At 44.9% G+C, this 14,347-nt stretch overlaps 1 protein-coding gene across 4 annotated transcripts in view; it reads left to right on the top strand.

The window, feature by feature from the left end:
• MAPK4 (mitogen-activated protein kinase 4) overlaps window positions 1–14,347 on the top strand; it is a 153,922-nt gene that overhangs the window by 111,314 nt on the left and 28,261 nt on the right. The window contains exon 1 of one of the 4 annotated variants that reach the window (XM_044774738.2): window positions 5,769–5,792. The exons of the other annotated variants lie outside the window; for them this stretch is intronic. The gene's annotated coding sequence lies outside the window, so the exon portion shown is untranslated. Of the gene's footprint in view, window positions 1–5,768; window positions 5,793–14,347 lie in introns of those variants that run through there. 4 annotated transcript variants of the gene reach the window in all.

The following is a 14,347-nucleotide window of genomic DNA, read 5'->3' as shown; positions in this document are numbered from 1 at the left end:
TATGATTTCTTAAAGTTTTATATGTTTAGCTCTTACATTTAAGTCTTTGGTCCATTTTGAGTTCATTTTTGTAGATGACGTGAGGTAGAGGTTCAGCTTCAGTTATGTGTCTCCTGTGTCAGTAGTACACTCTCTTGATTACTGAAGTTTTGGAGCAAGTCTTGAAATCAGGAGTCTAAGTCCTCCAACATTGTTCTTTTTCAAGATTATTTTGGCTATTTGGGTTTTAAAAAGGAATGAAGTGCTGATACATGCTGTAACATGGATGAATCGTGAAACTGTTATGCTAAGTGAAAGTAGCCAATCACAAAAGGCCACGTATTATATGATTCATTTATATGAAATGTACAGAATAGGCCAATTCATAGAGATAAAAATTAAATTAGTGGTGCCAGAGTCTGGGGATTGGGAAAAAATGGAGCATGACTTTCAAAGGATATGAGATTTTGTGTTGGGGTGATGAAAATGTTCTGGAATTAGATAGTAATGACGGTTGCACAACCTTGCCAGTACAGTCACGTGCTGCATAATTATGTTTTGGTTAACTACAGACTGCATATACAATGGTAGTCCCATCAGATTAGTACCATTTAGCCAAGGTGTATTGTAGACTATGCCATCTAGGTTTGTGTAAGCACTGTAGGGGAGGAAGAAGTTTTCCTCTACCCTTCTAGGTTCTTCTGGCTGATCTAAGAATTAAATTGACATGAGACAGAATAACATGAGAAAAACAAAAGTTTAATAACATGTATACATGAGAGAAACCCAGGAAAACTGAGTAATCACCAAAATGTCCAAAGCCCTCACCTTAAATACCATCCTCAGCTAAAGACAAAAGGAGATGTTGGGGGTGAGGAGAGTCAGGGACTCAAAGGGAAGAAGGCAAGTCACAGATAGGTGAAAAGGAGAAAACGTTTGGAAAACAAGTGTTTGTTTGGCCACACAGAAACAGAAGAACCCAGAGAAGCCCAACAAACAGACTTTCTAGGTTGCTCCCTGTCTACCACCTAGTTCATGTTATGCCAGGGTGATAGCTCCCTTCCTGAGACGGGTTTTTTTAATCTGAATTCTTTTTAGGCAGTTAAAGGGGAGGCAATAAGAAAAACTTTGAGTCTTTGTTTCTTAAAAGTAGTCAGCCTAAATAATCCTCATGTTAAGAGACACATTTTGGAGGTGGCAAATTTTGTTCCCCTTCAGTACACTCTATGATGTTCACACAATGACAAAATCACCTAACGACACATTTCTCAGAACGTATGCCCATCGTTAAGTGAGGCATGACTGAATACTAAAAACCTCTGGACAGTACACTTTGAAATAGTGAATTTTATGGTAGGTGGTTTATATCTCAAAAACATTTTCTTAATAAATAATCGAATATCCATATATCTATTAAAGAAATTGAGTTAGTAGTTTAAAAACCTTCCCACAAAGAAAACTCCAGGCCCAAATAGCTTCACAGATGCATTCCACCAAATATTTACAGAAGAAATAGTACCAATTCTACAAACTCTTTCAAAGAGTTGGAGAAGGGAATACTTCTCAGCTCATTATAAGCATTACTGTGATACCAAAACCTGACAAAAAACATTACAAGAAAGGAAAACAACAGGTTAATATCTCCCATTAACACAGATGCAAAATTTCTTCACAAAATTTAGCAAATTGAATGCGACAATATATAAAAAGGAAAATGCTTAGTGACCAAGTGTGTTTTATCTCAGGAATGCAAGTTTGGCTTAATATTTGAAAATCAGTGTTCTAACCATTTAGAAAATGGTTTGGCAGTTTCTTTAAAAATTAAACTTAAATCTTACCATATGATTCAGACATTCCACTTCTATATATTTACATAAGAAAAATGAAAGCATATGTCTATACAAAGACTTGTGTACAAATGTTCATAGCAGCTTTCTTTTTCATAGAGAAAAATTGGAAGCTACTCAAATGTCCATCAATGTTTGGACGAACAAACTGTGGCATATCCGCACAATGGAATTACTGCTCAGCAATAACAGGGAAGGAACCAATCACAACAATATGGGTGGATCTGAAAATAATTATGCTGAGTGAAAGAAGCCAAACCAAAATGAATGAATGAATGAATGGAATAAATACTGCAAGATTCCATTTATGTAAAACTCTAGAAAATGTAAACTAATTTGTACTGACAGCAAACAGGTCAGTGGTTGCCTAAGAATGGGGAGAGATTACAAAGGGTATAAGAACACTTTCGGGGTTGATGCATATATTCGTTATTTTGATTGGTGATGGTTTCACAGATATATATATATATATATGTCAAAACTTATCAAAAATGTACATTTTAAATATATACAGTTTGTTGTATTTCAGTTGTAATTCAGGCAACAAATATTTGAGCACCAGCTATGGTCTAGGTGCTAGGGATAGAAGACTGAAACACAAGACTCTAGACAACCTCTCTGGCTTCATGGAGTTTATATTTAAGTGGGGAGCTTATATGGACTGGGTGTTTGTAACAGCCCCAGAGTTCACCCACACAGCTCCTTCAGCCCCTCCCTCCCAGAAGTACAGGAGCAGTGGCAGCACAGCTGGATACAGGGCTGCGTGGAGCTGGAGCTCAGCCACGAAGAACAATAATTGGACTTTTTCCTTTCACTCTGGATGTCCCCATTTAGGCATCTGACTCACCATGCACACTTCCATTCTGACCTGCAGGAAGGGGGTCAGGCCTGGTGGTCCCTCTTGTCTGAGAGCAGAGCAGACAGCAGCACAGAGAGCTGCTGAGCTGGAGAGGGCCACATGTGCAGACAGAAGGTGCCAAGTAAAGAGGGGTTGAGAGACCAGAGAGAGGGAGAGAGCGAGCTTGTCCTCCCTGAGCTGAGAGCCCTCTGGTTAATGTTTTTAGTCCTTTGGAAGCTTAACTCTACCCTCACCCCTGATCTCCTTCAAATACCCTTGGTGGAGCCTCTCTTTTTCCTCAAACTCCTTTGAGTGGTTCTGTTATTGCAACTCAGAAGAGCTTTGACACCCTTCATTCTCTTGAGTGGCCTCTGTTTTGGGGAGGTGGGGAGGAGGAGACAGCCTTTACCCTGAGCATCACGTGGGTATGGTTTGGATCAGTTCGTTAGAGCAGTGCCCACTGTCTTCAGAGCAGCCATACCAGAGGGAGGAAGGTCCATACCAAGGAGTACAGATGAAGGCAGGCCTGGGTGAACACCCCTACGTGAGCTCTAGAGAAGCCACTGGCGGGAAAGCACTGGAATGAAGCTGAATAGGTTGGAGACTGTTGGAGAGATAAAACAGTAGGTTCCAGGCAGGCATACAGGGGTTAGGGCCAAAGGGTGGGGAGCAGTGTATGAGGTGACCTGCAGGCATCTTCACGTTCTGCAGGCTTGGCACCCAGGAGGTGGTACCCGCCCCAGATTTGCTCACCTGCCATTACTCTCTCTTTCTCTTCATGTCTCCTGCCCGCTGTCATGCCTTCCTGCTTCCTCTTCTGAGCCTCCTTGCTCATGGCGTTCATGGTGAGCATTCCACAACCTGCTAGGAATGCACAGGGGTGAAGAAATTGTTCATTTGGAAACAAAACCCTGGTCTTAGGTCCAGACAATCTGATTTCTAGTCTCCATTCTGCTCCCAACTCACCAAACAGTCAGGAGCAAATATCGCTGTGCCTTGGTTTCCCCATCTGGAAACAAGAACGATGGCTGCTGTTCTTCTCTCCTAAGGGCGCAGAAGCAGGATTAGAACTTAAAGCAATGTGGGGTCTTTTCAAAGACAGGAAGAAAAACAATGGGCTGGGGTCTGGTGCCTGGGTTCCAGCCCTGCCTCCCATGCGGTACCTGTGTGACCTTGAGCAAATGCCCCCACCCGTGAGGCTCAGCTTCCTCACTGTCAAATGAAGAGAATACAGGCCTGCATCCCACACACAGCTGAGGGGAAGATCAGCGTTCAAAGACCAAAACACAGAGATGGGAACGTGCCATGTGTGTGTGAGGAGGCCGTGTGAGCACGTAAAACCAGCCCTGAGACTAGTTATCAAGCCAGTCAAGGACTCTCATCCCAATGTCTTCCCCTGCAGTTCATCTCCAGACAGAGACCCCAAAATTCTAGATGCAAGACTGTGTGAGATCAAAGCAGCCCTCATCCCCGAACTTCTGGTCTTTGCCCTGCACCCTCAGCCTTCCCAAGGAGGGCCAGTTCTGTTCACGTCTCCCTCAGACTGTGTTTGGGAGAAGGAGCCAGGTTTAAAGACTGTCATCTTCTTGAGTGGCGCCAGATAATGACACTTGGCGTGTCCAGCTCCCCTGAAGCTGTTGTTTCAGTGACGTATGTCTGCTGCCTTCACAGTGAGTCCTGCCGAGGGAGCCAGCGTGTCAGTGCTCTGTGACTTTCCTGATGAGATAGGGGCATACAGCAAAGAGCAAAATATCAATTAACGGAGCTCTCAGCTAACCAGAGCAGCTGAGTTCTCAGAGACACAGAATGTGAGGGCCATGTAAGAACCTAGAAATTAGCTCATCGCACTACCCAGAGAGGCCCCCCAAAATAGTGACTTGCCTGAGTCTGGATTTGGCTTTGAGAAGCAAATCAAATGACAACAAAACAGAAACGAGCCTTGTGAGGAATTCCATTGCTCTTTGGTTTTTCACTTCAAATTGGTTCCTAGTCTGAACGTTCTGTAGGCCAAAGGTCTTCCACATTGTCTACACTTCTCTCTGTAGCCTTGTACCAAAAAATGAACTAAAATTCAGAAAGACCCGGAAGCTAAGGAAGTCATTCAGTCATCAAAAATTGAATTCTGTTCCCTGGGTGCTATGTACCAAGGCAGGAAATCGAACGGGGACATTTTAGAGAGATTTCCAGCAACAGAGATTGAAACAAAAAGTCTTTTCTGCTTAACTCTCATTTAGCCAGAACACAAAACCACCTCCTAAATAGCGCCGAAACTTTGTCCACATATTCTTTGCAATGTTCTGCTTCTTTTTGAACAATGGATTTCCTTCTCAGATGTCACTCCAGACTCAAGCACACCCAATCTCCCCAGCTTTGTACTTGCTGGATAGCTAAATAAGGTTTGTTTGTTGACATTACAAAACCACCCCTCATGTTGTGAATGGACTCCCTGCAGTTTCCTGTAAACTTGTGCCTTTTAAGCAGATGGCGATTTTTCCTCCATCCAGTGTGGGCCCCGTTTTTCAGGGATCGTCTGTTCTACACAATGAGACTTTCCTGAAATCTTATTATTTAGCCACATGGGTGCCCAGGGCCATCCAAAAAAGGGGTACTGGTTCCTTCAGCTCCACTTTGGCTGACGGCAAGCAAGGGGAGCAGAGTTTGGACCCAGGTTGCAGATTCTGAGCGGTGAGACCAAGGAGGCAAGATAGGATGGATCTGAGGTCCCTGGCAAATCTGCTTTAGTCTCTGCACCCTAGTCTTCTCCACAAAGCTCAGACAGGGACAGCTCAGAAGGGAGGGGGTGCTGCCCTGCGTGAGAACCCCCGAAGGCTCACCTCTCCCCAGCTGGCTCTTCTGCTTCGCCTGCCTCGGCTGTTTCAGATCCTTCAGGTGACCTCCCTGGCCAGCAGCTGGGACTTTGCTTCTCTCCAGGACCTGTTCTTTACAGATAGTAGAAAGGGGAAACGGGAGCTGGGGCCCTGTTTTAAAGTGAGACTATTCAGGCTCAGCTTCCACATTCCTAACCTACTCGCTCTCCCACTTCTTTAGATCCAGGTGTGAGTTTGCATGCAAACTATACCAAATTCCTTCTCTGAAGAGCATCTTGCTACTGACAACTGCTTGACACGGTGAGTTAACATAGGCTGATGGATTTTATAGGACCTAAGCTCACAGAGAGAAGAAGACATTTGGAATAAAAATTTAAAGAGCTTTGAACAGAGGTTTTAAACAACAAAGGGAATCTGTACTGTGCAACCATTTAAAAATTTCTTTTTATCCTAATACGAAGTTGTCTGTAATCGATGAAGTGAAGAAAGCAGGTTAAGGAAAAGTATGATAGAATTATTTCATTTTTGGAAAGAAAGGATATGCGTGTGTCCATGGAGAGGTGGAAGGAAAAGCGGACATTCTGCTAAGTTGTGACTCCCTTTAGGGAATGGGGTTTGGGGTATCTTGAGAATTGAGGAATGACTTTGACTTTGAAGTTTCCTTCTTTAATGTTTGAAGTTTTTGAAAAATGAATCTAAACCACTTCTGTAATTAAAAAATAAAATACAAATCTGTCCTGTAAGACAGTGAAACAAAATCTCCAGAAATAACTCAGCCAGGATGGCAAAGCATGGCTGGGAAGCGCAAGTGCCCTAGAGGTTGGGAGAGAGCAAGAGTCTGACTGTATTTCTGAAGAAGTGATTCGTGGTCAGTTGGAGTTTGACATTTTTTTGCTTTCTGATGAAAAAAAGATTATGAAAGCCTGTGCCGCCAAACTTAACAAATCCCACATGTGATGTGTAAAAGCCGGCTCTATGTAGGTACGAGATTTCCTACCCACATACACCTTGTCCTTTAAATGCCCATGTTATTCAAGTAGAGGCAGTTCATCCTGGAAAATTCTTTTGTAAAATAGATTTTTATCATTTTCAGGTTTTACCTAAAGATTTTCAGTGGGCTCTGACCCAGTGCTCCTTTGTGAAGAGAACAGCTCCCAAAGTGTAAGAGAGTGAGAGCGTTTGGAGCCAGAACTGGTTTTAGACAAAACTGCAGAGTTGGTAGGGTCTGTCTTTTTCATCTCCCAGCCTTCCCTGTCTGCACCCCTTTCTCCACGTTAGAGCGCCCATCCAATTTGCTGTCCCCCACCTCCCTTTCCCATTTTCCCTCACCCCCACAGGAACACTATTGAGTGCTTTTTCTTTCTCTCAAAACCTTCCATGGATCTTAAAAAGGGAGCTGGTGTCAGTCATTTACACTTTAGTATGATTTTTAACACATGGCCACACAGCCCAGTGATGCGTATATTTTAAGTTTTACTCTTGATGGTGGGAGGGTTGAATCCCAGGGAAAGGAATTTTCAAGCATCAGCCAGCAGATGGAGGCAGTATTTCTCAAGCAACCTTCCCGTGGCTCCAGAAATCATACCAGCTGACTGTTCTCTGCCTGTAGCCTAAGTCTTGGATTTTCTCACCCAGATAGAGCCTCTGTGCAGGGCCGCACCGGGTCCTGGTGGGCCCCCATCTGCTCCCTGGGGGAAATCTTTCATTGTTCTCCTTGGACTAAATGATGCGTATGAGATCTCTGGTGCAGACCACTGCCCTTTTTGTAGGAAAGAATCTGGACGTTCAGGACTCCCCAGGACCTTGAATTCACCATTGAGAACCCAGGAGAAAGAACTCTGGAGAGTAGCAGTTGGGGTACAAGCCCTGCTTCTATTCCTTAAAAATTGTATGACCTTCTAGTCCGTAAAAATTGCATGACCTTGGGGCCAGCCTAGTGGCACAGCAGTTAAGTTTGCATGTTCCACTTTGGCAGCCCGGGGTTCCCCAGTTCAGATGCTGGGTGCAGACCTAGGAAGCTGTGCTGTGGCGGGCATCCGACATTTAAAAAATAGAGGATGGTGGGCACAAATGTTAGCTCAGGGCCAATCTTCCTCAGCAAAAAGAGGCAGATTGGTGGCAGATGTTAGCTCAGTGCTACTCTTCCTCAAAAAAAAAAAAAAAATTGCATGACCTTCTATTCCTTAAAAATTGCAAGTTATTTATCCTCTCTAAGCTCAATTTTCCTACCTGTAAAAAGGAAGTAGCAGTGTCTCTTTTACAGGGTTGTTCTAAGGACTGAATGAGATGAAGCATGCAGAGTGCTTAGCACAGTGCCTGGGAGGGAGGGAGCACCAGTAGACGTGCGCTCTTCTGTTACTTAGTGGAACGGAGCCGGGGCACATAGAGAAGAGAAAACCAAAGGACCAAAGCTAGCTAGAACTGGGGTGGGAGAACCTGGGGCAAGGACACCTGTTTCTATCAACTCAGCTTTGCTCTAGTGTGTCCTCTGGTGTCCCTCGGCAGGAGAGCCCCGGGTGGGGTTGACTGGCAGCTCCCAAGTGGAGTCCAAGTTTCAAACTCGGGAGTAAAGATGGCAGTCCCTCTGTTTTTAGGCTCCTCCATCTGCCACAGGTAAGATGGAAGTTCAGAAGACCCTCACCTGCTCACTTGATGGTGCACAGCCCACACTCGAAGTGGATGCATTTTACCTGAGGCTGTTTATCCTCACTTTACACATGATTCTAGCAAAATTCCTTATCTGGTTGTCAAATCCACAACGGATTCAAGGTAGCAAAACAGGGACTAGACAGGTACCCTAGAGCGGAGAGAAGTGGCAGCTGATAGCCTGACAAGTAAGGAGACAGACAAATAGAAAGGCAGCCATCAGAGTTAACAAAGAGTCACAGCCGGCAGGCTCTTGAGAGGCGTGACTGCCTCCCTTCCCTTCTGGGAGCTGCGGTGTGTGATGACTCAGAATCATGATGTTCCAAACCTCGACCCTGCAGAAGGATGTTAAATCACACTGAGGCTATTTTAAGGAGCCAGTTGTGTGTGTAATGTGAATGACAACAGAACCTTGCGAGGGGAGCAGTTTCAAGTGTGCGTGGACTTTCGTGCATTTGATTATCATTTGATTCCCATGAGAACCCTGTGCTATAGGTGGGCTCATATTATTGTCTCCCATTTAATAGATGAGGAAACTAAGGCTTAGAGTGGCTGAGAGACTTGCCTAGGCTTATATAACTAGTGAGTGGTAGATCTGGGCGTCAGTTCAGCACTTCTGACTTGAGGTCCAATGCTCTTTCCACGATAGATGTTTTCAGACTGTGTTCCTTGGAACCTCAGGGATGCAGGGGAGGCTCCCCAAGCAGGGCTGTGGCTTCCCACCTCTGATTTAATAAGAAGTGCTCAGTATTTATCTGCAAGAGACTTTGAATGGAGAAAATCAAAAAGGTCCTGCTGCTTGGGGAAAAAAAAAAAAGAATGGGAGAGAAAGAGACGGAACTTTGAAGCTGCTGAAAACGGTGGCTTAATATTTTGGGAACATTTCTATCCAGAACAATTAAAATCAAAAGCAAGTCATGGGGCTCTGTGCTGACAGTAAGGCTTTGGCTCTCTGGAAGACTCAGCCAGCCAGAATGGCTTCCCCCAAGGAGGTCCCAGTCCTGTGGATGCAGGTTCTCTGAGGACCGCCCCAGGTGGGCTCAACCACTGACCTTTGATGGAAAGCTCTCAGCCTCCATGCTCCACTGTCACCCCCTGCCCCACACGGGGTCCTCAGGCCACCCAGGGCCATTGACGCCCTTTACAGTCCCTGTCCCGTGGGCCAAACCTGTCCCTCCTCCTCACCTCTGGTGTCCTGCTGAGAGACAACTGACAAGCTCCTAAATGATACTCAGCTGAAAGAGCCTGCTCGTTTCACATGGCGTCCTCCCCATCCGGCAGAGCCCTCTCCTGAACTCTTTAAAGCAGGCTCGCGTCTGTGTCTCCCCAACTGCGAACACTTCATACTCATTGAATGAATGACAGTGGCCTCCTGCACGCCCACAGTATTACCCCATATAATTTCTCCTAAGGTGGGAACATCAGGCCCCACAACACTCGCCCAGGAAGTTATTTGCATAGAGAGAGCTTCAGTGACCATAAAGGTGGCCACTAATTCACCCAGGAAGAGCTGGCCCCGCTCGCCTCGTTGCCAACCTCCGGCTCTGCTCCCTCCTTCACTCTGCAGCCACACCGCCCTCACTGAGAGGAGAGAGTGTGACAGTGGCATCCAGATCGTAGTCATCACCAGACGCTGAGTGTGTAAAGTCTGGGCTGGGTATTGTAAGAGGGAAACTTCTCCTCCTTCACCTGGTCACTCTGAGAAATCAGTCTGAATCGAAAATGCTGGATAAAAGAGAGTGTGTACTATTCTTCTGCTCCCTGCCTGTTGGGAGTGGATGATCCAACTGGAAAGACAGAACGTGGATTAAAATCAGACAAGGTGGCATAAGCCGTGAGGAATGAGTGACAGAGTTGGGGGCTTTCGTTGAAAACTTTCCTTTCCCCTCCTCCCTCTCTGGCCTCATTTTCCCTCTCTGGTAGAGGTCACTTGGAGCTGGAAGGATGAACCAGGACATCCTAAGGAGGTGGGGCTTGAAGGGAGCCGGTGGGCTGTTAGGAGCTAGATAGGAGGGGGGGAGGAGGCATTCCAGGTGAGGGCAACTGCAAGACAAATGTGGTGGACATCTCCTATACAGTAGAGCATGACCCCAGGGGAGAAGGGGGCAAGAAGTCTGGGTGAGGCAGACAGATCAGGAAGAACCCGAGAAATGAGGCTGATGAGTTTGAACATAATGTAACAAGTAAAAGAGAACCATTAAAGTCTCTATCAAAATGGAAGCCGAGAAACGGAGGGCAGCGTAGCATCTATTTAGAGCTGGGTGCTTCTCGTGTGTTTTCTGTTTAATCCTGACAGCAACCTTACGAAGTGTTATCTCTGTTTTGCAGGTGAGGAAACTGAGGCTCAGAGAGGTTAGAAAAGTTGCTTTAAGTCACCAGCGAGTAAGTTGCTGGCCCAGGATTTGAACCCAGGTCCAAAGCTCATGTTCTCAACAAAGCTACGTGGCATCTGAGGAATCTTTGTCTGGCAGGGGAGGGCAGGCTGCACTGGGTGAAACCAGAGCCAGGTCCTCCTGCCAAGAAAACCCAAAAACGTTTCAGTGCTTGTGTAACGCCAGTGCTGGAGCGCCCAAGAGGCTGGCCACCAGCACAGCAAGGACACCCAGAAGGATTTGTAAAGAATTTTATTTTTGCTATTTAAAAAAAAAGCGAAGTAATCATTGTGGGAAGAAAATTGGATATTTGTTGGACTTTGTGTTAGTTTGCTAGGCCTGCTGTAACAAAGCACCACAAACTGAGTGACTTGAATAACAGAAACCTATTGTCTCACGTTCTGGAGGCTGGCAGTTCAAGATCAAGGTGTCAGGTTTGGTTCCTTCTGAGCGCTGTGAGGGAGGCTCTGTTCCCTGCCTCTCCTGTAGCTGCTGGCGGTGTGCTGGTCATCTTTGGTGTTCCTTGGCCTGTAGAGGCATCCCCCGGATCTCTGCTGTCGTCTTCACGTGGCGTTCTCCCGGCAGGTGTGTGTGTGTCCGAATTTACCCTTTTTGTAAGGACACCAGTCATACTGGATTAAGGCCCACTCTAATGACCTCGTCTTAACTAATTACATCTGCAATGACCCTCTTTCCAAATAAGATCATATTCGAAGATCCTAGGGTTAGAACTTCAACATAGGAATTTTGGAGGACACACTTCAGCCCCAAACAGATTTCCTTACACTTGTTTTATAGTTTGTGTGGGTTTCGCTTGAACTGCATACAGGAGAGGGGCACCCTGATAGTATCAGTCCTAAGGGTCTCTAAAGAGCTTCTCCTGGCCCCGTGGACCCACCGAGCAGAGCAGCGTGGGGAATACAGACGAGGAGGTCCCAACCGTGAGGCGGAATGAGGCTCAGATGCCTGAGAGCCGAGAGAACGGTGTGGGACCATCCTCCCTGATGTTGAACCCCTCCATCCGACCACAGGGGCTGCTGAAGGAGCGAATGGTGTGGGCTTCCCTGGGGGGCACAGGAGTCATTCAGCAGAACCTACAGATCTGAGAGAACAAGACTCAGCTGCGCTCACTCTGAAAGACTGTGTGGTTCCAAACCCGGGTCTTTCCTGGCTCCTCCTGGAAACTCCTCGCGATCGGGCTGAGAGCCAAAGCAGCCAGCATCAGTTGGTGTGATGTGTGTGTTGCCCATAATACAGCCCAAGGAATCAGGTGCAAGAACAGTCCTTTTTAGCGGCGTGACTTGTTTACATGGATTGTAAGTGAGAACCTGTTTAATTAGGGTAACGGTACACATAGACACAGACGGTGACGGCAGTGCACGCCAACGCGGGCTGGCAGCTGTGGGGTTGAGGTCCTGGGATCACGTAGAGAGTTGGCCTGGTGTGGGGTCCCTTGTACAGGCATGGAGGAGAGATATGGTAAGGAGAGAAGGAAGTTGGGGGGTGAAAGAAGCAGTAAGGAAGACTCAGAAGACATGGTTCTGTACACAGAGCAGTGGTTCTCAAAGTGTGGGCCCCAAACCAGCATCTTCACCTGGGAATTTATGAGACAGGAAAATTCTCTGACCCCACCCCAGACATACTGAATCAGAAACTCAGGGTGGGGCCCAGCAATGTGAGTTTTAACAAGCTCTCCAGCTGATTCTGATGCGTCCTTCAGTTTGCGAATTGCTGACGTAGAGCATAGCGTAGCTGCTCAAAACAAGACCTGAGTTTATTCACAGCTTCAACATTTAACTAGCTGGGTCACCTTATTTTTTCCTAAGCCTTGCTTTACTCATCTACAAAATAGGAAGAAAAACACCTACCCTACAGTAGCATGTGGACGCCAGGGCATGTCCTGCTTCGTTCACACAAGTTATCTGCTTTGTTCATTGCTCCGTCCCAGCACCCAGAAAAGGAGCTGGAACAAAGCTACTAGCTGTTTGCTCTGTTACTGATTTAATGGGCTATTGTGAAGTATTCATTGAAGTTCTTTATGTAAAGTACTGATATAGTGCTTGGTGGCTCATAGTAAGTGCTTAGTAATCACCTCTCTTGTTGACGATGATGCTGGTGATGGTGAGCATCAGGAGTTCCTCTTCTGCAAAATGAGACTGGATCAAAGTGACCTATAATGTCTCTTTTAGAGGAGGAGATGGAAGTTCAGATCCACAGCCTCTGAGGTTTCTAACCATACAGCAAAATATCTAAATGAGGAGGGGAAAAGGGTAGGGTGTCATTTGGTCCACAGAGGAGAACAGAAGGGTCCCCTGAATAGCTTGGATGTTTCACCAGCCTGAGTCATTCATATCAGCTGTCTGAGTCCTAAACCTTTAGCATGAGGCCCCTTAGGGCCAGACAGCCTGTAGTTACAAGGGCTCGGGGCCCTGCCCAGGGAGCAGTTTTCCAGAACTGCCTTATGGGATGGGCTTGTCAAGACCTCTTTACTCACCTCCATTAGAAGAGTTCACCCACATTCCTCTGTCACTCTAAAAAATACTAAATTGTAGTAAGATTGCAAAAATCAGCTCCTTAAATGACAGTAATACTCTTCACCTCTGAGAATCAAAAGAATGGTTGGTCCTGGTTTTCATTCTCCTGAAGGAATGAATGAGGAAACACAGTCACGGCCTAGATTACGTTTCTGTTCTCCTATTTGTGGCATATCTTTGATCAGCATGAAATAAAATAAAATTGAGCAGTGAGCCAGCAAGCTTCAGAGTGTCAGCCTTCCACAGAGAGGCCAGCTGGCCATTCAGACAGCCCTCAATTATCAGAGGATATAACCACAGATGCAAGAGACTCAAAACTAAGAGAATACTAGGAGCCTATGCCTATCGATGTTCATTTGTTAACTAAATATATACATTAAATAATATACAAAATAAGTATGTACTTATGTATTTTTACTAAATAAGTCTATATTCTTAGAAAAATATAATTTTATCAAATTCAAAAAGAAATTGAACACCTAAACATGCAATAACTATTTTTAAAAAATCAGTAATTTTAAAATATTCTCACAAAGAAAACCTCAGGCCCAATAGTTTTGTAGGCAAGTTCAATCGAACTTTTAAATAACAATTCTGATCTTATTAAACTCCTATAGAGAATAGAAAAAGAGGAAATACCCTCTACGTCATAACCTTGGTACCAAAACCAGACAAGTGTAACATGGGAAAGGAAAATTACAGACCCATGTCACTTATGAACATAATTGCAAAAAACCCCGAACAAACCAAATTCAGCAATATATAAAAAATATATCATGTCCAAATTCAACTCATCCTGGCAGTGTAAAGTTGGTTTAACATTAGAAAGTCTATTATTTTGATTTACCAAAAACAAATTAAAGGAGAGAAAAGAATCACATCATTGTCTCAATAGATGCAGAAAAATATTCCAGAAAATTCAGTATCTGTAAATGATTAAAAAAAATGATAAAAATTCAATATCTGTAAATGATTAAAAAAATCTATTAAAAAAATGATAAAAAGAACTTCTTTCCTCTAAAAAGTGGTTTCTACCAAAACCTTCAGCAATGTTATGCTTAACAAGGAAATGTTAAAAGCTTTTTCTTTAACAACATGCTGAGGATGCCAAGCACTTCTCTTCATCCTTGTACTGGTCCTGGTGAGCAAAATAAGACAAGATTGTTATTATTCACAGATGACTTGATTGCCTAAATAAAGCCTCAATCTATAGGCAAATTAACAGCTATAATAAAAAGACCTTAGCATTGTTGCTGAATATAAGATCAATATACAAAAATAAATTTCAGGGCAGCCCAGTGGC

The sequence above is a fragment of the Equus asinus genome, chromosome 7 (assembly GCF_041296235.1).
Source record: "Equus asinus isolate D_3611 breed Donkey chromosome 7, EquAss-T2T_v2, whole genome shotgun sequence".
NCBI lineage: Eukaryota > Metazoa > Chordata > Mammalia > Perissodactyla > Equidae > Equus > Equus asinus.
This window is presented reverse-complemented; position numbering and strand designations above follow the sequence as displayed.